This window comes from Nyctibius grandis, chromosome 1, assembly GCF_013368605.1.
Source record: "Nyctibius grandis isolate bNycGra1 chromosome 1, bNycGra1.pri, whole genome shotgun sequence".
Classification (NCBI taxonomy): domain Eukaryota; kingdom Metazoa; phylum Chordata; class Aves; order Nyctibiiformes; family Nyctibiidae; genus Nyctibius; species Nyctibius grandis.
The window spans coordinates 27,142,256-27,163,766 of NC_090658.1; positions in this window are offsets into that span (position 1 = coordinate 27,142,256).

The window sequence follows — 21,511 nt, forward strand, 5'->3', positions numbered from 1 at the left end:
ATCACAGGAGCAATTCTAAGGCCCAGAAACCTATTATTTTGTAAGAGTTACTATGGAAATATAAGCATTCATTGCAGCATGTTCATTAGGAGCATTTCTATTTTATCATCACTGGAATACTCCAATATCTGCTGGTCAACTCAGGAATGTGAGATTGCTACAGGAGGGAAACTGTATTTTTTTTACAGGATGGAAGATGCTCACTAATCTAGCTCAGGAGCCAGTCTGAACATATCAGGATAATATTGCCGTCTGGAAAGGAAGGTGCTTGGAGCCCTAGAAAAAAGGCAAATGTCAGGTTCAGGTTTGTCAACACAGCACCAAAAGATCATGTATCTCAAGTACTCTGAATGGAGAAAAGGCCTGCATATGTCAGTTACCCTCTGTTTATCAATAGAAGAATAAAAATTTAAGAAATAGGGGAAGTGTTTTCACTGTAGTTATGAATTTGAAAGACGTGCTGACAACAGCTCTAGTATCTTTCTACTGTTCCTTCAGTAATTACCCATCAGCCTAAAAAGAAATGATAGCCACGGTTTTGTCATTAGAATAACAAAGAGCTGTAACTGAGAAAGTAAGAAAAATAAATAACAATAAATATATTTTCAAATTATAGAAGTTCACTCTTATTTCCAATATTCATCTGTTGAAGGCTACATTTATCTAATTATGTACAAATGAATCAAAAATAAAATAGAGGCAGATAGTCTTTATGTGAAAAAAAATATAGCTAACTTTGTCCAAACATTATAAGGACTGGCAACAGCAAAATGCTATGACCAAGGTAAGAAGAGCAAACTGAAATACTGAAAAGTAAATAAAGCTTTAGTGAAAGTATGCAGCAGAAAAGAACATAGGAAAGAAAAGTTCAGGAAAAATGCAGTAAAGGGATATAGCTAAAACAAATGGGAAAGAAAAAAGTAAACAAGGAAAATGCTGTTTAAAAAAGCAGAGCATGAAATATAATATTCCACCTTTATTGAAAACAAATCTAGTGTCTACTTCTTTTGTGTGCGGAAGGGTAAACACTCTGGCTGAAACACGCTGGCTTCCAAACAGCATTGCCAACACAAATACGGCCAGGAAACACAAGCTGTGCGTAGCGCTTGCCCCATAGCTAATTCTGTTGTTCTGACTTTTATAGGCACAAAACACTGTACACGTCGTTTGGGAATGCTATACCTGAATAATGTGCACTGAATAAAGTACCGCTGGTGTGGTCTCAGTGCATGTGGTAGGCTGCTCAGCAAAGCGAGAGGCTCGCTCGCTGTGGGGCTCCTCCATGGTGCCCTGCAGGGTACTGGCCGCAAACCCATGGGCTCCCTCATTGCCGCTCATTAAGCTGTTCAAATAGGGTATCTTTCAAATTTGGCATTTCATCTTTGAAATGCAGAAAACCTACCCTGCATCATATTTTACACCAGTGTCTCTCCATAGCTAAGGATAATCTCATAGCTGCACCCTCAACATCTGGAATCTGTGCTCAGATCTCTGCGCTAGCTGTGTGACCCATTTCCCTAGCATCCATCCACACGTGGTTACAAAGAACTGTTTGTGATCAAGCTTCTCTACTGATTTCAATGGCTTATCATAAAATACCAGAGTGAGAACCATTGGGAAATGTGAGGAATCTAAGCAGATCTTTCTCAGGTCAGTTTGAAGTGGCACGGTCACCGAAGGTGGTGGACTACGTGGAAAACCTGCTCAGTGGGGCACAACTACCAGGCTCTGCAGGGAGCAGACATATTGTCATTTTCTGAAGGCTTTCTGGCTCTGTCAATATCCTTTTGTTTGGTGACTTCTGCCCCTTGCAAAGGGAGGAAGCGGAGTGATGGACAAGTGGTTCTTACAGTTCATAGACTCTGCATAGTGTCCCTAAGGTACATCTGGCATACCGCATACCTGTTCTTCCTGAGACTGGCTTTATTCGAAGCTGACATCAGTTTATTTGCCCTCACCTTGATGAGTGTGTGAGATCATGTCTTTTGATCTCACTGAAGAAGTGAGAAGACCCAAGCCGAGACAGTCCTCAACAAACCTTCCTGAGGCCAGGGTGTGCTTGGTGCTGACAGCCTGTCCAGCAGCACCCATGAGCCAGTCCATGCCCACCAGTCCTGTTGGGACAAGATAAAGAAAATAAAAGGTTGCTTTAGGTTTAGAATATCATTGAGCTTGGATAAAAGTCATGTTTCTTTTCCCTTTCACCCTGTCTAAAAAGTCCTGTTTTCTGAAGAATTGCTATGGCTCCTCCATGCCCTCAAGACACTCAGAATTATAATTATTTAGGGAGAAAAAGAATAAATACTTTTATATCATGTTTTCTTTGATTTAAAGAAAACCTTACATGTCATGGCTTTGCCTTGATTATTCTTCCTTTGATGTAGGAAAGAAAGGTAATATACTTGAACTCTTTTCATGGATGAATGTAATATGTACTGGATTTGTGTCAGGAAGAAAAGCTTCTCCCCTTCTTTCTCGCCTCACCAATTAATTTTGCAATGAAATGACAACATTGTCCTTATTAGCATTTCTGAGTTTGTGGCACAGACTTTTTTACAACTAAAAGTGTGAGTTAAAATAAACATATCTTGACTTGATCAGTGTCTCCTATATATTTGAAAAGGTAGTCTGTGAAGATACTCACTGAAGCAAAAATACGTAGTGAGCCACGGATCTCTCAAAACTATTTGGTCTGTAGTCTAGAATCTGGAAATTACTCCAAACCAGGAAACAGATACAGAATGTGTATAGGTAGTAAGCACAACTCTCTGTAATGACCTTTTAAGGTTCACTTACTGCTCAGTATTTTCATGCTCAAGAAGCCATGCTCAGCTATCTCAGCTATTGCAATGAGGTAGTAAATGTCTGTTGACAACTATGACTGCAATTGCGACTCTGATTTCCCTGAAGTGCAAGTTTTGAACCACGAGACTAATTTTCATGTCACAAGTATATCAAGTAATCATTTGATGTTAAATGTATATAGGCTAACGTTAGAATTTAAACAAAATGCAAATGTGATCTTAAATAGCATAAAAACATCAAGAAAAAACAGGTAACGGCATGAGTTTCAACTAATAACATCATAGATATAAAGTTCAGCTAATGTTTAAAATGTTATGCAAGCATTGGCTTCAATGCCTTTTAAAGCAGAAAACTAGGGGGTGGGGTATACTGCAGTTAGCATTTGAGTAGGCACTGGTGATTTTTATGGTGGAGAAGACAAACAGAAAACCTATCTCAGGTATCTCAGGAGAGGACTGGACAACCGGTTTCTAAATAAAAATATTGGTAAAGTGTTTCCCAGTGTGGTATCATTATTTTCTTGTTTTTCCCATATCCTATCTTGAGAATGAACAACAGGCAACAAGAATGACATTTTAAAAATTATCCATTGGTAATGTTTTGAACATAGCAAACTTGTGAATGTTAGAATTAAAATACATGCATGCATACACACATAGATGTTAAGTGTAAAAACAGAGTGCAAAATTAATGCATGACACACTAGCAGCCTTTGGGCAATTTTAGGAGAAGGGACATGAAGATCTCTGACTTTTTTCCATTTATCCTAAAATATACGAGCAACAATTAATGAATTTTTGCTCTGCTTACTTGGTTATTGTTGTTTTCTTTTGCTACTTTTGTTTTCTTTTACTCCTTTCACATTTCATTCATTAATAGTTAAGCATTCTACATTTTTTTCCTCTTTTTTTTAAAGCTAGGCAATGTAGACCGTCATAAAAATAAGACCTATTTGAAAAGAAATGCAGGCTGGTTTAAGTCAGAAACTCAAGAGGGTTAGAGTAATGGTCTCCAGGTAGCAAATTTCGAATCTTTCTGCCTGCCCTCTGCGAAAAGTTAGTTGTTGCTTCTTTCTCCTTCCCAAGCTATCTGACAATAGGAACTTAGAACAGTGAAAATGCAGAGTAAATACTCCTGAGAGTGCTTGACAGAAAAACAAGCCATCTCTCAAATGGAAAGCTTAAAAAGACATTTTTTAATGGCAGAGATTTTGCAAAAAGTTTGTTCTTCTAAGCCAATGGTTCAGTAGCATTTTCAAGATCAGGAAATCCTTTCTCTACAATGGACACTTTGTCATGCCAACACACGGATCCAAAATTGCGTTGTGACTCATTCATAAGACATTTAAACATTTTTATTTTATTCAAATGTCTGGAGTTTGAATCATCCAAATCTCCATCAAAAGAAGTAGCAAGCAAGCACTTTCTCCTTCCAGCCGGGATGTTTTGAGAAGAGGCTATGCCTTTACCCGGCCAGCGCGGACACTTGTGGCACTCAAAGGTCGGTAAGAGCAGTCAGCGGTGTTTGCGATATCCTGGGCGCTGAGGGGCTGCTTACCAACTTGTCTCTACAGATTTTTATCTCTAATAGAGCCTTTCAAAGAACAAAAGTACTTTGGCTGTAGTAAGGTATGTGTACATCATAATGACTTTGTACAAGCTATGTACTGTTGAATTTAATCTGTTTAGACAAGTTCCTCATCTGATTCACAGCTTAAGTAATATACCCTGAAAAGGTTTTCATGGGGTTGTATTAATTTCCTGTGTTACTTCTACTCAAGTATTGCTGATGCAGAATTTTTTAGATGAACACAGGAACAACAAAGGTCTTCATCACTGACATTCACAAAACTCCGCAAATTGCTTTAAAAAGTGATTTTATTCTCCAGTACACTGTGTATTCTAGAAAGCGCCAATAATGAGTTCACAGGGGGTTTAAGGAATTAGTGCACAGATATTTTAAGTCAATGTTCATTTGTGAAATCTCACTAATAATCTGTGAGGATTTTTTTAATTCCTGAGAAATATATCATGTTCATTTTGTTTGTAATTTCAGTTTTCTGTTGCAGTGTTCATTACTGAGTACTTTTCACTTGTGAGTAGTGGAAAATGGAGCCATAGGTGGAGAAAGTTAGTTTTGGTGTCTTCTCCCTTTTATTTTGTCTGAGAGTGATTGTGTTTTGATCATACATTTAAGCAATTACTGCATACAATGAATTTAAAATTGATATGGGAAGTACTATACAGGGTAAAGGATCAAGAGTTTTACCTTTTCAATCGAGTGCAAACCATACTATGCCATTTTCTGATCAGGAAGAGGTGCGTCACGTCACAGGGAAAAACTGGTCAGTTCACATAGTTTGAACCAAGTCAGTATTGAAGTGTCTGGTAGGATTATTAATGTCACGTAGTTAACCAGTGATCACTGAACTGCAGATTCAGGATCAATATTGATAATACAACAGATACCACCCAGCACCAGACATCTACAAAATGTTAATAAACACCTGAAAATTTTTAAACACATTTCTAGCAGGGTTGTGGTCACTGCTGTTTCCACCCCCAGGTCTCACCACTAGCTGCAAATCTTCATGCTTCCTTATAGACCATCCACCTTCTCCAAAACTTATAATAACTATTGGTAATCAAGAACTGTGAAATATCTAGGTTCTTGCTTACAAGCCAAGGGAAGCAAATTAACTAAGTTGTTACAATTTATTCACTCAGCTCTCACTGAAAGGAAATATAACACCTCAAATTAAAGACTCTGATCCTACAGGCTGCTACAAGCCCCTATAGGTCTGCCTAATTTTACCACGAGGAGCAGTTCCATTCAATGACTGACACAAAAAGAATAATGAGAGTAAAGCAAACTTATGAATGTATGCTAGATGATTGACACTTTGTGTCTTAAAAGTTGGTATATTGAGACAAAGGTATTCAACAAGTCCATTTAAACTTGATTATTTTAATGATAATTCCATTTTTAATCTCTTCATTGCAATAGTGGTTCAGCAGCTTTACAAACTATTTAAAATTGTCTAGAATTACACCATGAGTTTTTATTTTTGTTTTTCAAAAAGTAGGTTGAGTATTTGATTAGAAACAAGTCAGTTCACAAAGTTTTAATACACACACAAAGTTTAATCTGTAATGAGGAAATATAAAAAAAAAAGCCAGCTGCTTGCACAGCCTGGGAGCTAATATTTTCAAACTCACCAGTGGCACAAAAAGGCATACTTGAGATTCCAAGCCTCAGCTTTTCAAGATTTCCAAGCACTCAATCTTAAAAAGCCTTATTAATAGAAAGTACAGGCTTTTCACATCCTCAGTACCTGCTTCTGACTTTTGCAAAGCAGACACTCAAATCCTGTGAAGACTGGCATACACAATTGTTGGCCCATATACCATGCATCAGTCTGTGCATTTCCACAAATGGTGTGTATCTGACTGTAGCAAGATTTTGGATGTGCTAAATATGTAGTTCCATATTTTGCAATCTAAAATTAGAAACAATTTTTTGCAATTTCTGTCAATTATAATGGGTTTAAAAAAAACTTTAATCTCCACAGAGTAGTTCTACCACATTTGTTTCACCATCAGCTAGAACATTACAGAAAAATGCTCTACCTTTTTCTACATCAGGCTATTAATCCAGCAGAATTACCTTTTCCAATTTAGAGGTATACATGCAATATAATATTTCTAGTCTTTGTTCACCTCTGTTCAGAACTGGAACAAATCTATATATGAACTGCCAACTGGAAAAATACCGGTAGGACAACAGATTTGCCAAGGGCTGCATTACACCATGCAACCATAAAATCCCCAGGAGCATGTTGTAACCACTCTTTCTGGAATAATTTGTCCTTGACTACTGTGGCAAGTCTTATTAAATATAAAGCTAGTTCAATGGCAGCCTTTACTGACACTGACCAGGAGCAATGGGTGGCATTTTAAGGTAGATCATGACTGTGGGCAAAATTCCGACCTCAGTCTCTCTCTCTGGAATGCCATTGACTCCAGTGGACAGAGGGCAAAAGATGGTTTGAATCTAATTGCTATTTTTGGAAAAAAATTATATATCAGAACTATTAAACAGCAAAGTAGATTGACACTTTTCCTTTAGATGCTGGTGTCAGCTTTAGATGCTGCAGCATCAGGCAGCATTTTAACTTTCAAAGGAAAGTTACAGCCAATAAAACTCACCAGTACCTGCCACTTACTTGCAGAGAAAACTGGCCATTTCCGCAGTATTATGTACTCAACTGTCATTAGGGTGCATATTTTTCTTTGTGTGCATTTGCAGCCCATACCATTATGAATACTCATGCAATAGTGTATTGAAGCTTGACTCATTGAATTGAACTGTAAAACACAAACTTCCCTGGAACAGGATATCCATTAGTGTACCAATCCATCTTAGGCAGCTTATGAATGGCTGTCATGGCACAATAAAGTTCCTTTGAATAAGAAACAATTAACTTCTAAACACCACTCCAGTGGAAACTAACCATGAAGTCTACATAACAGTAAAGCAAATAAACAGGTCCTACTGGGAAGGAGCTTAGGCTATCACAGTAAGCCATGTCACATATTTTCCTTGCCATCAGCCCTGTGGGCCCATGAAAACGAAAGAAAATATGATTAATGTCTCTCTTCAGTCCACCGGTCACTAGTACTAGATTGTCCTTCTGTGCCTGTTGGTTGCCAGCACAGGCTGGAGCCAAAGTCAGGATTATCTGTTATGCCGAAAGAGCAACCATCCCATTGGAGGAAGGAAAACTACAGTCTACATTATCTCTGCTCATCCTCCTCTGGTTCTGCCAGCTTAGTCAAGAAAAGTTCAATACTAATAGAATATGCAACACAGAAGAAGAATAGTTTTTGATTTGAAGTAAATGTGTGATGAATATACCCGAGTACAGTTCAAGACAAAGAGCCCAGGAGTATTACTACTGAAATGCTCCTCCAAGGGGAGCACATGGGATTCTGCTGTTCTAAAATTAGTTACACATAGTATGAAGACCTACATGGTAATGACCAGGAAGCTAAGAGACTAACTTTCCAAGCTCTTTCTCAGTAGGAAATGTTTAGTGCAACACATCTACATTACTATTTTGCTGCTAACAAGAGTGAGCTCTCTCCTGGAAGAAGACATTGGCATTTTCTTTGGCCAAAAGACACATGGCAGCAATTTCCTTTAAGTACTTGCACAGTGACTCCCACTGACCTATCAGTCCTCCCAGCTTCAGTGCTACTCAAAACAGACTTCTCTAGGGATGGAGAACGGGAGACAGGGAGCAAATATCCATCCATATCCAGCACAAAGCATGTCTTATGAGCCTTGATACCAGCATAGGCAACTGGCAAGAGGCTTCCTGGTTTAGAGAGAGTAAGAAGAAAACCAGAGGACTAAGAAGTATCAAAAGCAAATACTCATAAACGTGTAATCAGTCTTTATGAAATGAGAAGGACATGGAAAGAGTTACCTTTTACTGTACTTCTGTCAAGCATTTTGACCAAACTCTCATTTTAAAAGTCCTGTCAGACCATTTCAGAAGTAGGCATGACATGAAGGGCAGTTCTGGCTCCTACCCCCATGCACTCAGCTTGGGTAATTCAGTGGTGTCAGAAACACCCAAAGGCTTCTGAAGCCCTCATACCTGCACACACATCAGTGCCCATTCCACCACCCAGCACTGCTCTCTTTTGGGGAAAGCAAAAAATACTCAGGTGAACATACTCAAGCCAGGAGAGAGGAGGTAGAACATTTCAAGCCTCAGTTACCAGCAGACAGCTGCTGGTTACTGGTGACTTTGGGCCATCCCAAAACAACACATAGTTTCAAAGAGTCACCTTATTCTCAGAGGCAAGGCAACAGGTTAACAAGGGGTATGTGAGGAACAGTGACAGGATTTCTTCAGACACAGCCCTACTTAGAAAAGAACATGCTCTTGCACTCATTCTTTCTTTGCACCTTACTATGAGAGCATAAAATTCTCTGTACCGTGAGCACCAGGAATTGCAAAGCAAACATGCCACATAATCATGCTCTATGGCTTTATTTCCTCCATGAATCTCAAAGTACTTCACAAAGGAAGAGAACTATTGATATTCCTATTTAAAGTGGATCGTTCCCATTTCACAGATGTAGTTACCATAGCACACGGTCTCCTCAGACAGCAGTAATGCTTCCTTGATGCAGCTCTAGCTATAAAGAGAATCAGCCCAGTGGTGAATTTGGACCAACATGCACAAGAGAGACGAACACATGGCTTGAAGCATTTTATTTCAAAGTCTGTATCCCTAGAGGACAAGTGAAGATTAGAGAAGATCTATCTCACAGACGCACAAGCCCAAACACCTGTATGTTCTTTTGGGTTTATTGTCTCTAATGATTTTTCTTTCCATTCTGCTCTACTAGCACATCTTCCTGACAACTGGAAATGGTTAGAAAGCAGCAGGAAAATGGGGGTGGGAGGGAAGCAGGGGAAAAAGAGAATATTTACATGCTGCTTTAAATATTTTCCATATTTGAGGTTTCAGGGTTGGGGGAGGAAAAGGAGGGGTCTGTTTTTCTAAAAAGCATGGGAATCTAAAAGTCAAAATCTTTAAATTTCCAAATGCCAAAATTCAATGGCATTAAGTCAAAACAGATGTTTCATTTTGGTTCTGCATTTTTAGGATCTAAGTTTAAATATTGTCATTTCGTAACAAAACATTCTCTTTTAAAAAGTGCTATAAAGAACTCCATTTTCTTTTTACTTGAGTTTTTTTGAAAGAGGTTTCCCCAGGGAAGTTTCAACAGGAAAAAAGAAGGGGCGTTCTGACTTCCTCTACCTCCAAGCTTGACTTTAATCTGCAATGAAAACAGCTCGCCTCATTTATTATGCTGTTCTCAGAAAAAGATGACCAAAGAAGGTGTTAGAATGTTCCCTATTGGACATTATATGATGATATAATGAATTATGAGCATTGCAGACACTACCTTTTACCACTTATAATTTATGGGGGAACACTAGGATATAAAACTGAAGAAAAGGAGAGTACATTTTTCATTTTGAAATGTAGAAATGGTGTATTTCTTATAATTTTATAGCTCTGGGGTATCTTTATTTAGTATTATTTTTCCTGACAAGTTTGTTATAATGTTTAATATAATTTTTATTATAAATACTTGACATTTTGCATTTTATTTGCAATTTTTTGAAAGATGTTATTATACTCACTCGAAAGAACCTTATAGCACTCCATGCAAATATACATATTTAGTATATGCAAATGTACATACCTCTGTACTTTCATTTTTAATCTATTTTAATACAGCATGCCTTCAATACAAAGGGGCAAAAAGAATTCCAAAGACTGATTTTCCTTGGCTTAACTGTTTGCTATGCTGAAAATGCTGCTTTGTGAATGATATGGTTGACATACTTGCAAGGAAATGCAAAATCCTTTCTAAATTTTGAAACTAATCACCTGACCTCTGCAATCCAATTCCCTGATAAAGATTCCTGCACCACCACAGTAACCTTTATGCAAATATCCCCACTGAGGTGTGACTGAAAGACCAGAGAGCAGTTAAAGGGATTTTTGGTACAACAGATAAGAATAATCTGAGAGGAAGAAAAATGCAGTTGCAAAACACAGTTAACAGTGTGGATCCTGTGCAGGGTGGGGGAAGGAGTGGGGAAGGAGAGAGAGGAACATGTGCCTGAGGATTCAAGCAAAGAAATACTAGAATTGCTTTGCAAAATGCAGAAATAGCTCTTTTGTGCTATTTTTGTCTTTTGCAAAGTAACTCTAAATAGCACACTAGAGCCTAGGGTCAGATTTTTTTTTAAACGCAAAGGATGTAGATAAGACACTTTGGGTGCAGAGAGAAAAAGTGTGTTATCTGGCGTCTAACTCCCACTGCAAATCAGGACGTGAGCAACCCATTTTAACTTTAAAAAGTCAGCCCCCACCTCCACATGCAGACAAACTGTGTATAAGCAAGTAGCATTTCCTCATTAAAATGTTTTTCCATAACCCTTCAAGCAGTGACAGTGTACGAGAGCTCTTTGGCAGAGAGCAGAGTGCAGCAGGAGCACTGCAGTACAGCAGGACCTCACTTTTTTTCACTATTAAATCTGCACCCTCAGCTGTCCCTTTACAATACAGTGCAAGAAAATACATCCATTACGTCGGGTTCCTTCATAGCTGGGCCGAGCCTGTGATTTCATGGGCAAGAAGACAGCCCGCAGCTTTCTGAAAGTGTGATTTTTTCTCCTTCGTCTGGACCTCGGCCACACACTGTCTGCAGACCTGGGGCAACCTTTTATTCTTCTGTGAATTACCAAGAATCAGACTTCAAAGCCTGTTGGGGTTCATTTACCCAGAACAGCACTTCCTGGGGGTGATGAGGTGGCTCTGGGAGTGGGTGAGCTGTAAAACCCAGCTCCTCTGGGGAGCCCACGCGTGCTCTTTGGTCCTGCAGTAGCAGCGATGTGTCACCCATGGTGGGGAGGGGGATGCAGCATGTGTGGGAGCTCCCTGCGCTCCAGGTTGGGTCCATTCCAGGTTGTCAGGGTGGAGGCTCATCGCAGGACAACATTATGTTTACGATTAAATGTATTAGCGTCGCTGCCCCTGTGCTGGCTACAGGATGGGTGAATCCCATTTTATGATGGGAGCGTGCAGCTAATGTGTGCAAGGTTGCTTTTGGTCTGAGAGGGGTCAAAGCACTTCTGTGCTTGGAGGGTGGAAGCAGAACAGCAGCAGTGGCCCCAAAGCTCTCTTTTTGTTTCCATTGGTATCTTTTCTGTTATTATGCAACTTTAAGAGTAATCAAACTCAAATGATTCCAAGCAGCAGCTAAATAAAGTTACAGAAGAGGTTAATATAAACTACGTGGAAAGATACAGATCGCACAGAAGGGTTTTCAGTGTAAGCAGACAAGAAGCCCAGGGTGAGACTGAGACATAAAGAGACCACATATCTCACTCAGCATCGCACACAGAGCGGGTGAGAGTGGTACAGCTTTCTGAAGCCAAACTTGAATCTCACTCTGTTTCTCTAGCTATAACACCGTGCGTCACCAGTCCCCTGTGCTGCTCTTCAGTGGCTCGGGAGTGAGTCTTCAGTTCACAAATAGCAATTTTCCAATTCAGTTTTTACTGTTTGGGTCAAACTTCCCCCTCCTTAAGTGTGTGGTAAGATAGGTATTTCTGATTCACTAAACACAGTATGTTCATATGACTGTGTTTCAGCACCGGAGTCTTATTTCAATTCTTACTAATATTTACAGAAGACTTCTGTAAGAGACGCTTCTCTCTTAACAATCACAAAATCGTTGTTACACAAAATGTTTGCTTTTTCCTTCAGAATCGACACTTTGAGCTCTGTTTTGCCTTTCTGCCCGGCCTGTTCACGTTCCCTTTAGTTTCCAAACCCATCTTATTTTCTCTCAGGAGATTTACAAAGAAACTCACTGAGCTACCACAGCTCAGGCCTCATACAAACTGGATTGATGGATTCGTGGGTGTTAAGAAAGAGGTCTGACTGCTCAGCTGACGGTGCAGCTTCCCCAGAGCTCTGGCTCAGGACATGCACTGTGCACAGACTAGATGACATGCTACACACCATTAGCTGCCCAAGAATTAAGCAGGTTATAACACTATGTTCTCAAGAAATTATTACTTCTCGACGGTACCTTTGTTTTGACGTTAGCCTCTATTTTACCGTAAGTGGGTGACTGAAGTATTTCTTGTAATGTTTCATCATTACTCAGAGCTGAACAAGTGCAGCCAGTGATTAATAGCACATTCATTCTGGGTCTTGGATACCTGGTGATCTGCATTGTGGTGCTCAGTTCCCAACATCTGCTACATTCAGAAAATGTGAAGAATGGGGCCATTGTAATGATTCTTTGTAAATTTTAAAGCATGTTTGCTTGCAGTGTGTTTACAGTAATCATGTCTATTTTTCCTGTGCTGGTGGAACTTGTGAGCCCTGAGCTATGCCTTGGCACCTGCATGCAGATGTTGTATAAATATATATGTAGCAGATTTTTAGGCTGCTCAGGACTGGACTAGCTATTGCTTCCTGGCAGTATCTTAGCAAGTGAGTTTATTGGCACAAATACTCATCAGTTAAAACTAGTCTGAAGTGGCTCTTATAGAAGTCTATTTTGAATTGATACTGTGCAAAATGTCAGTAGGAGCCCAGTTCCCTGAGGTATAGACATCTGATTGAGGAATGTGTTGGAAAACTTGCATCCGGCAAACACACACTCAGCTTTACGCTTTTGTGTGATATTAAATACTTGCAGAGAACTGGTATTTTGTAGAGCTACTCCCCATCCTAAAATTCCTTATGCTCCCACTTCAACACTCTCCCTAGCGGCCTTTCCATCAGCCAAGTCCCCAACAGGAGAAAATCTCCCCTCCAAAACATCTCACAAGGAGAATGGATGCTGATGTCTCTGCTGCTGAGGATGTCCAGGGTGGTCCTGATGGACCGTAGCCCCAACGAGCAGCTTCTCTCCGCCTCTGCTGGGGGAGCAGCCAGGCTCAGCCGCAGGCTGTTCCACATCTGGTTGGCTGCTCCAGCTTTTGGCACTGAATCTGCATGGATATTTGCAGTCTGTCGAGTGGTTTGATGAACATGTCAATACAATGGTCAAGCACTTCAGTTTTCATTTCACGTAGCATTGCCAAAGTATGTTTTTATTTAAAGTAAGGCTATTTTGAAACTCCCTTTCATTCTTCCGTGATGTCTCACAGATTGCTGAAACTCATTTTTGGAAGGCTGAAGTGGCCTTTACAACTTAACCTTTCTGGGCTGCTCAGGGAATTTGCACGCTTCTCCCCACCCTGAACTCTACCACAGGCAGGTAGAACAGCCTTCAACGTTATGCTCTCTGCATACAAAAAAAATCCCAGCAACGCTCACGTTTTGCAATGTTTGTACATAACTGCAGAACAGGCTTTCTCCCTGTTGGAAGGGGCTGGGCAGGATCTGAACAGTGTAAGAGCTGTCCCACAACAGGGGAGTCTCCTTCAAGCGAAGATAGTACACACAAGGAAGGAAAAAATAAATCTGTTTGTATGAGTCTTTCTGTATATAAGGGTTAAAATCTGCTCCCTTTCTTCCTTGCTTGTGTCAGATTCCCCCTTGAAGCACTCTTCTGCAGCAAATCCTTCCCTAGGAATAACTCCTGCTCCCTTCCTACTCCTGAACCATTACAATTGGCCCTATGAATTTATTTCCCCTATATCATCAGTTAGAACAAGGATTATCTGAAGAGACAAACAAAATGCATATTATGGGAAGGCTAAAAAGCTTTTGAAAGAGGGGCTTCTAAAAAAACAAGGGGGAAAACAGCTAAGCCATGATACTGGTGGAAGATTCTTCATAAAAAGAGCTGTACATAGGGCCATCTGCTTGCCCACTTCTTTGTCTGTAAGGTCCCAAGGAGGAGATGCCCGCTTTGCTCTCCTTCTTTGAGGCGGCTGGTGAGGGTGCCCGGAGGGGCACTGCACCGACCAACACTGCCTGCCAACCGGTACGCTGTGCACTCCAGTTAAACCTGGTTCAAATCTCTCCCTTCCTCCCTCTTTCTACAGTAATCTTATTGAGGTGGAAAAAACATCTTGCCGACTTCAGAGAAAAGCAGAGTATCAGCCCAATTAGCCCAACAGTCACTCCAGGAGAAACGTCTCAACATTATTTAAGTTAAGGCTAACCTCTGAGAGGGCTGTGTGCTTGTACAAATGAGGACACCCAGGAAAGTTAATCCTTACTTGATTTTAAAGCAGATTGGTTAAACTAAATTAAACTCCCACATAGATGCTTTTACTCTTCCGAAGGGAATAAGCACTGGCAGCCACAGTGGTGTGTTTAACAGTGTCCACAGGGCAGTTTAATTCAATTTAATTAAATCATTTTGGAATTCACTCCTCTAATTAAATTCAAGTTCACTTTCTAAATATATGATTTGTTGACAGGCCCTAAGTGAATAGCCCTTCAAATAAGGTTGTCTTTTTTGCTAACTAAAAAACCAGGAGAAATAGATCTAGGACACTAGCGTTCCTTAAGGGGAAGGAGCTGTAGAAGGAGCTGGTACAAGACAGTGCTTGGCTTTGTTTTAAATTACAAGCCTCTCTATGACATTTCATATCACTTTTCTATTCCTGCTTTAGGTTTCTAAGGAAGAGTTCAAGATGCAATTAAATGATAAGAATGTCTCCTGGTTTGGTAAGGAATCATCCAGTTTCTGTAGATCTATAATGACTTGAAACTTGCCAAAAGCAAGACCAAGCACATTCCCTTAGAGAAATGTGTTCCAAATGGAGACTGCTCATTTTGAGGCTCCGTCCCAGGTACCAAGAATGGACAGAAAGTTACATTCTTTTTTTTACAAAAGGAAATGCCAGCACTTTTGCTTCAGTGAGCTGAAAACTCAGAGAGATCCAAGACCTGTTGGATGACTGGATGACTACAGCTTTCAGGAAAAAGAAAAATAAACTGATAATAGGGTGACTAATGACTAGTGCATTTATGGTACAGTTGTCTATGGTCTGACCCCTTCATCCTGTGGTATTTTCAGGATGCATGAATACATGGTTGCATAGCAAACTTCCAAAGTCTTGTTAAAAGGCAGATGCTGAGTGGAAATCTTCAGTTTCTTGAATTGCTGTTTATTATCTGAGAAACTTTGAGCAGCTAAGATATTATTCTCCAAGGGGTTATTAGACATTATCTTAATCCAACGAAGCACTAAAGCACTGATCTTAAGAGCTCTGCTGGATCTTTAAGTCAGAGGGCTCTGCAGCATCTTGGTTATCATGTCCCATATGAAAGCTACGCAGGGAGGAACAGGAAAATAAAGTGCTTCCAGCCCACTAACAGTTAAAAACGCAGCTGCAGCATTCCAGTAATAACATCCGGGAAACATCAGCTCCCATAAGATCACATTGACCACAAAAATCTCTCAAGCTTAAACACTCAGAAAATTGATTACTGCTACTTTTTAAAAAAGCCCTGTCTAGTGACAGCAGGTTTATGAAGTAGATTTGTAGCCGCAGTTATGGCCAGTATCAAGTGGATTTCCTCTCTGGAAAGAGAGAAGGATAGCAGCAGACACTGTCCTCCAACGGTCTAAGAAAACAAACCCTTGAGAGACTGTTCAAAGACTTCTCTCTCGAGTCCTAAAGAAGAGGGAAGATGGGCATTAGAAGTCATCACTTTCCACAGTTATGCAAGCTCCAGGTCACAACTCCACACACAATGTTAAGCCAATTTTCAGGCTCGTGTACCAACCTAGCAGCACTGTAGCTACGTCTCATTCAACACCCAAGTGTTTCATTCAGTCAGATGGCTGGGTCATCAGTTTCACTTAGTAACGATACGGTACAGATGTGTACATTGCCAGAAGCATAAGTAGAGATCCATCGCAGCCCCAGGTGCATGAAGCACATGTGAGTAATCTGGAAATTATCCGTAAAGAGGCTGATCAGATTTGGTGTACACACCCATGGTGTTATGGGTGCCACTGATCTTTGCTAAATGTAGGGCTGCTGCCTCAGCTTTTCCTCTCTGAAAATATGTCTCCTGGAGTTGATTTGTCCTGAATTTCCCTTTCAAAGAAAGGAAGAGTCTGAGCTTACAACTCAGGCCATATTTCTGCCTTTATCTACAGATTTTCTATGGGTTGCCCTAATGGTCTTCAGGACTACACAGAGGGCCTTCCTGCCTGGAGGGCACTGAAGTGCTGACTCTTATGAGGAGAATTTTACCTCATTGGTTGGGGTCTTTCCACAATTCTTTCACATCAGTACTTTCTTCTGGCCTCATATGGTCAGCTGTGTACTTTATCCTTTCACCACTTCAAGGGAAACAGCGTAAGAGCCAACACTACCTCCTCCTCCTCCAGTTTCTACCTCAATGAGTACATTGATCAAAACACTGTATGGCTGATCATTTCCCTGCCCCAACTCTTGAATACACCACTTCATCTTTTTTTGCAGGCGTTTGTCTCAGCCGTCTTACAGTTTTCCTTAGCTTCTCCTTCTATTAAAAAATCTTTTTTAGAGGCTGTGTTCCTTGCTCTCTTTCTACCACCACTGCTCCTCCACAATCCTGTCCAAGGCACTAGAGAGCTATTGCCCAGTTCCTGACCTCTCCAGAAACCTCCCCACATGCTGCAGCACCAGTGACCCTGTGTGTTCCCATCACAGCCCTTTCCTTGGGGAATCATAGAGACACACCAGACTGCCTCCCCAGAAAATCCCAGCACACACTGGCCTCATCCCACCAGCCTCTAAGCCTGTACTGGCTACAGGCATGACCAGAGAGGAGAAACACATTTACACTCTGTAAGTCTGACTCTGAGTCTTGGTTTCTGTCCCAGGTCAGTGTTGTCCCTTCCAGGGAGGCAGAGAGAAACCTTGGGTGAGTGGTGGCCGAGCTGGCAGCCCCACTGCAGTAAGGGTGAAGACGAACTGCAGAAGAGGGAAGGGGGGATTAACACACGGGATAACATCTGCAGCAGGTGGATAACACCAGGCTGATCTAAGAGGCTGAGCAAGGTGGAATGGCCCCTGCAGCCCAAGTTTGCATGAAACCTGCTTCTGATCCAGGCTAAAAATGAAACAGAAATAGGGAAGATCTGAGCCCAACTTACTTTTAACTATCAGAGCACCAAAACCCATGATATTAGACAATGCTGTAGTACATGTAGACTAGCGAGGAATTAATTTTTTCTCCTCCGTGACTATTACGTGGGTTGATTGCCCTCAGCAGGAGGTGACTTGGGCACCCATGCAGAGATGTGCAGGGTGGAGAACTCGCCATGCCTCAGTAGATATCTGTGAGATAGGAAAATCTGTCTCTTCCTGGGTGGTATCGATTTCAGCATCTTGCCTTACTGATTCTTCCATGGCACCTTGATAAAATTCAGATTTAACTGCATGTCTGGCATTAAGTACTTCAACAACACACACATATGCCAAGACCAGCCTGAAAAAAACTGTGCATGATCTGAAAATGATACGTATTTTTCCTACTTTTGAGATAGTTTAGCTCCATTTTTAATGATTACAGCCTCAAATGGCCATGACGTTAACAGAGCACAGAATGTGGTATTTAGAGAGCAGCAATTATGTAGCAGGTAAAGCAAGGTCTGCAAGCAGAAGCAATACATTTTATTAGACTTCCTGCTATTACAGGAAGAAACAAATAAACTCTGGCCTTGTGTGCACTGAACGTATTCTGAATATCTTTTGTTTACTTTTCCCTCTCTACAAACCATGCCATTCTTATGTCTTATGTAATAGAGGAAGGTTAAAGAAACAACAGGTAAAAATAGGACAAAGTTGGTTCCATCAGAAATAAAAAATTAAATATTCCATTTTTCAAATGTTAAGGTATTAAGTAAAATCCTGTATTCAAGTGCGGTCAGTTTACTCCACCTCAGGTGTTAACATCTGAAATATGTCCCAGCCCATATTTCTAATGTATTGCTTTCATTTTTATCAAAACAAAGTAGCCCGGAAGCTCCTTGCTGACCCATCTATTTGTGCCTTACAGGCAGAAAGCAGATCCTTTTCTGCTGCTTGTATTTTTTTCCAAGCACATCTTATGACACTGTTTAAATCTCGGTAAAGATCTATTCTCCAAAGCATTATAACTGCAGAAAATCAAAATTGCAATCAATCACAAATGTGAAATATTTATATTCTTGTTCAGGATCAATCTGTAAGTCTAGGTGATTTCTCTAGTTCTATTTCTGAAACATATGCAAGCACAGATGTAAAAGGAGAGGAATTATTTCAAGATACCAAAACTCAGTGGTAACTGAATCTCACATGATTTCTTTCAACTTTGGCCAAAACCTTTGCCTCTGCTAATACCAAGGAAACTTGAAGGATGCAGCAAAATAATAGACAGAAATTCTTGCCTGGCAATTGTTTATTTAAAAGCCAGTTCAGCACTGCATAACAATAATAATAACCTGGGTAGGTGAAGAAGGCACAACCTTACTCTCTTGAAAGGGCAGTTGAAGGCACTGCAGACAAACACAGTGATCGCTGAACTGTAATTCACAGCTTGATCCAAAACTTCCCACAAACAAAACCACAGCGAGTGAATCAGAGCTTCTGTCAGGGTACCAGAATTACCATCACTATCCATGCAGGAAAATGTCTTAATCCAGCAGCGGACCAGAGCCTCAACCCTCACTGGCACCAGGGACGCAGACACGGAGAAGGGTGCCCGCCAGCATTGGCGGTGACCCAGGTCCTGGTCCCCGTGGTCAGAGGCGGTCAGGCTTTGGGTCAGCGCTGGTTGAAAGACGGGGCTATCAGCAATCCCTCCAGGCTTTCTGGAGGTGTGTTTGAGGGCTGAGTCAGAGGAAAACATGCCACCTACTGCCTCCTGCAGCACCCGGGATTTTCCCTGAGAAGTCCTATTCAAAAATTCACACGGAGTTTCACTGACTTAAGGGTAAGGGGTCAAGCAAGACAGGAGTCATCACACAGAATGAGAAACTGGATCTGCTTACTGGGCTTCCTCTCTTTGCTTTATATGGTTTAGGCTTCAGTTTTTACTTAGCTAAGCTAATGTAGATGTCAGAGAAAATTTTGTCTGAGAGGAACTTATACGGTGCTGCTCTGCAGTACCATGCAAAAGAAACTGCGATTTTCCAGTGAAATAATATTAGTTTCAGGTTTATGGGATCATTCTGCTGATGGTCATTCCCAGAAATAGAGCCTCTGTGATTTGTATACGTTAGCTTCAGTGGACTTCTTCCCCAGATTTGGAGTTGTCTAGAGTCAGTTTCCTTCTGTACATATTGTAGAAGCTTTACATTACTAAATAGCCCTTAATGATGAAAAGTGAAACAGTTATAAAAACTGATTTTTCTTGTTATGGTGCTGTTCTTTTACCTCTTTGTCTGCAAATGGAAATTACTGTATTTCTTGTTTGTGCCAGATTCTGCTCATTTACATTAGTGTTAATTTTTAACAACTCTGTTTATTTTGTTTATCAGTATTATTATTTGTATTGCTTACAGCAGAAACTGGAAGCCTCTTTTTTTACAGCTGGTGAGCCAAATTGTACTTTGTTACATGACCGTGCACCTAAAATGAACCTTTTCCTAAATCCATTGCTTTTAGCAGAGGTAGCATTTAGAGAAACGTCAAACAAACACAGACAGAGGGGATAAGATGGAGGAGGAGATGACCACTCTCTAAGTAATTCATTCACTCAGTCTCCTGATAACACCCAGTATCATCCTTAAGCAAAGCAATCTCTCACCCTGTAATTCTTCATTTCTGCTCTTTGTGAGTGCTACATGCTCCAGTAATTTGGAGTCTCCTCCCCCCACAGCCTGTTGAACAACTACAGCCCCCCTTAGAAAAATTAACACCACTTCTAGCTGCACTGAAAGCTGCTAAATTGATTCTTCAAGCATCTGCCAGTGCATACAGTTACTTCCTATTTTTGTCAGCATTCAGCCTTCTGGCCATATTCTCAGCCGCTTGGTCTCTACCTTTCTGCCCTCCAGCCAGCTTTTTGTTTCCTGCCACTCAAATCCACTCTCCCCCCTGCCCCCTTAATGAGAAGGAAAAAGATAAAATAAAATTATCCTAATATCTTTTCACAAATTCATGAAGAATAAACTTATCTGCAAAATGTCAGGCACCAAACAACTCACACCTATGACACATCTGTATTTGGAGAGTGAGCAGCAACGTATATGATCTCAGAGAAAATCAGAAAGAAGGCAGCTTTTTGAAACATCTGCATTTTCTGCTGTATATTTTTTTTTCCTGCAGGGAAATTTAGTGCAATCAATATTTAAGATAGTGTCATTCCTTTTTGATCTACAGCCATACCCATATTTTAGCAGGATGAAAAAAAAGGACAATTTCCTAATAGCCACAGGGAAAGAAAAAAAAGATTGCCTATTAAATAGTGTCAGTGTTGATGAAAACAGATTCCGGTGACTTGATGTTCGCATTGCCTGTTGCTCATTACAGCAGCACACAGTTGTACTGATTACAGTTGAGACTGTCAAGGTTTCTATCCTGCACTACTTGACCACACGTATTATTTGCTCTGGGCTGAAATGTAGCATGCTGGACACAGGGCATCTTTTATTAAAGCAAATGGCAACTGAAATGGTAGTAAGCCCTTAGCCAGCATTGAGTTTCCCTTGCAAACCCATGAGCCCATGCAATGCACTACGAAGAGCAAGCGAGAAGTCTCCAGCAGCCGCAAGGCACTCTTGTAACTCTCAAATAACGCCACATTATTCATCACAATAGTATCTCTCATTAGCAGATGGTTATCACTACGGATATAAGCAAGGCAAGGCTTCTCGGGAAAAATAATTTCTTTTATTAGATTAGTTGGCATATTTGGAAGAAATGAACAAGCTTTGAGGAACACAAACTCTTCTTCAAGGCACCATCTGAAATAATTTTCAGCCTGTTCTTTCCCCAGCCACTCCTCACTCCTCAGAGAGGATTTTTCATTGTTCAGAGAAGTTTAGCAGATCATTAAACAAGTTACCCTCCCACAGGATTTTGATCTGGCAGACTGAGTTTATACCACAAATGTATTTGTACCATGTAACCATGAAGTCTGCTAGTGCAGGAATTGGAGGAACTGTATAAGAGGACATAAGTCCAGAGGAAACCGATGGTGAAAGT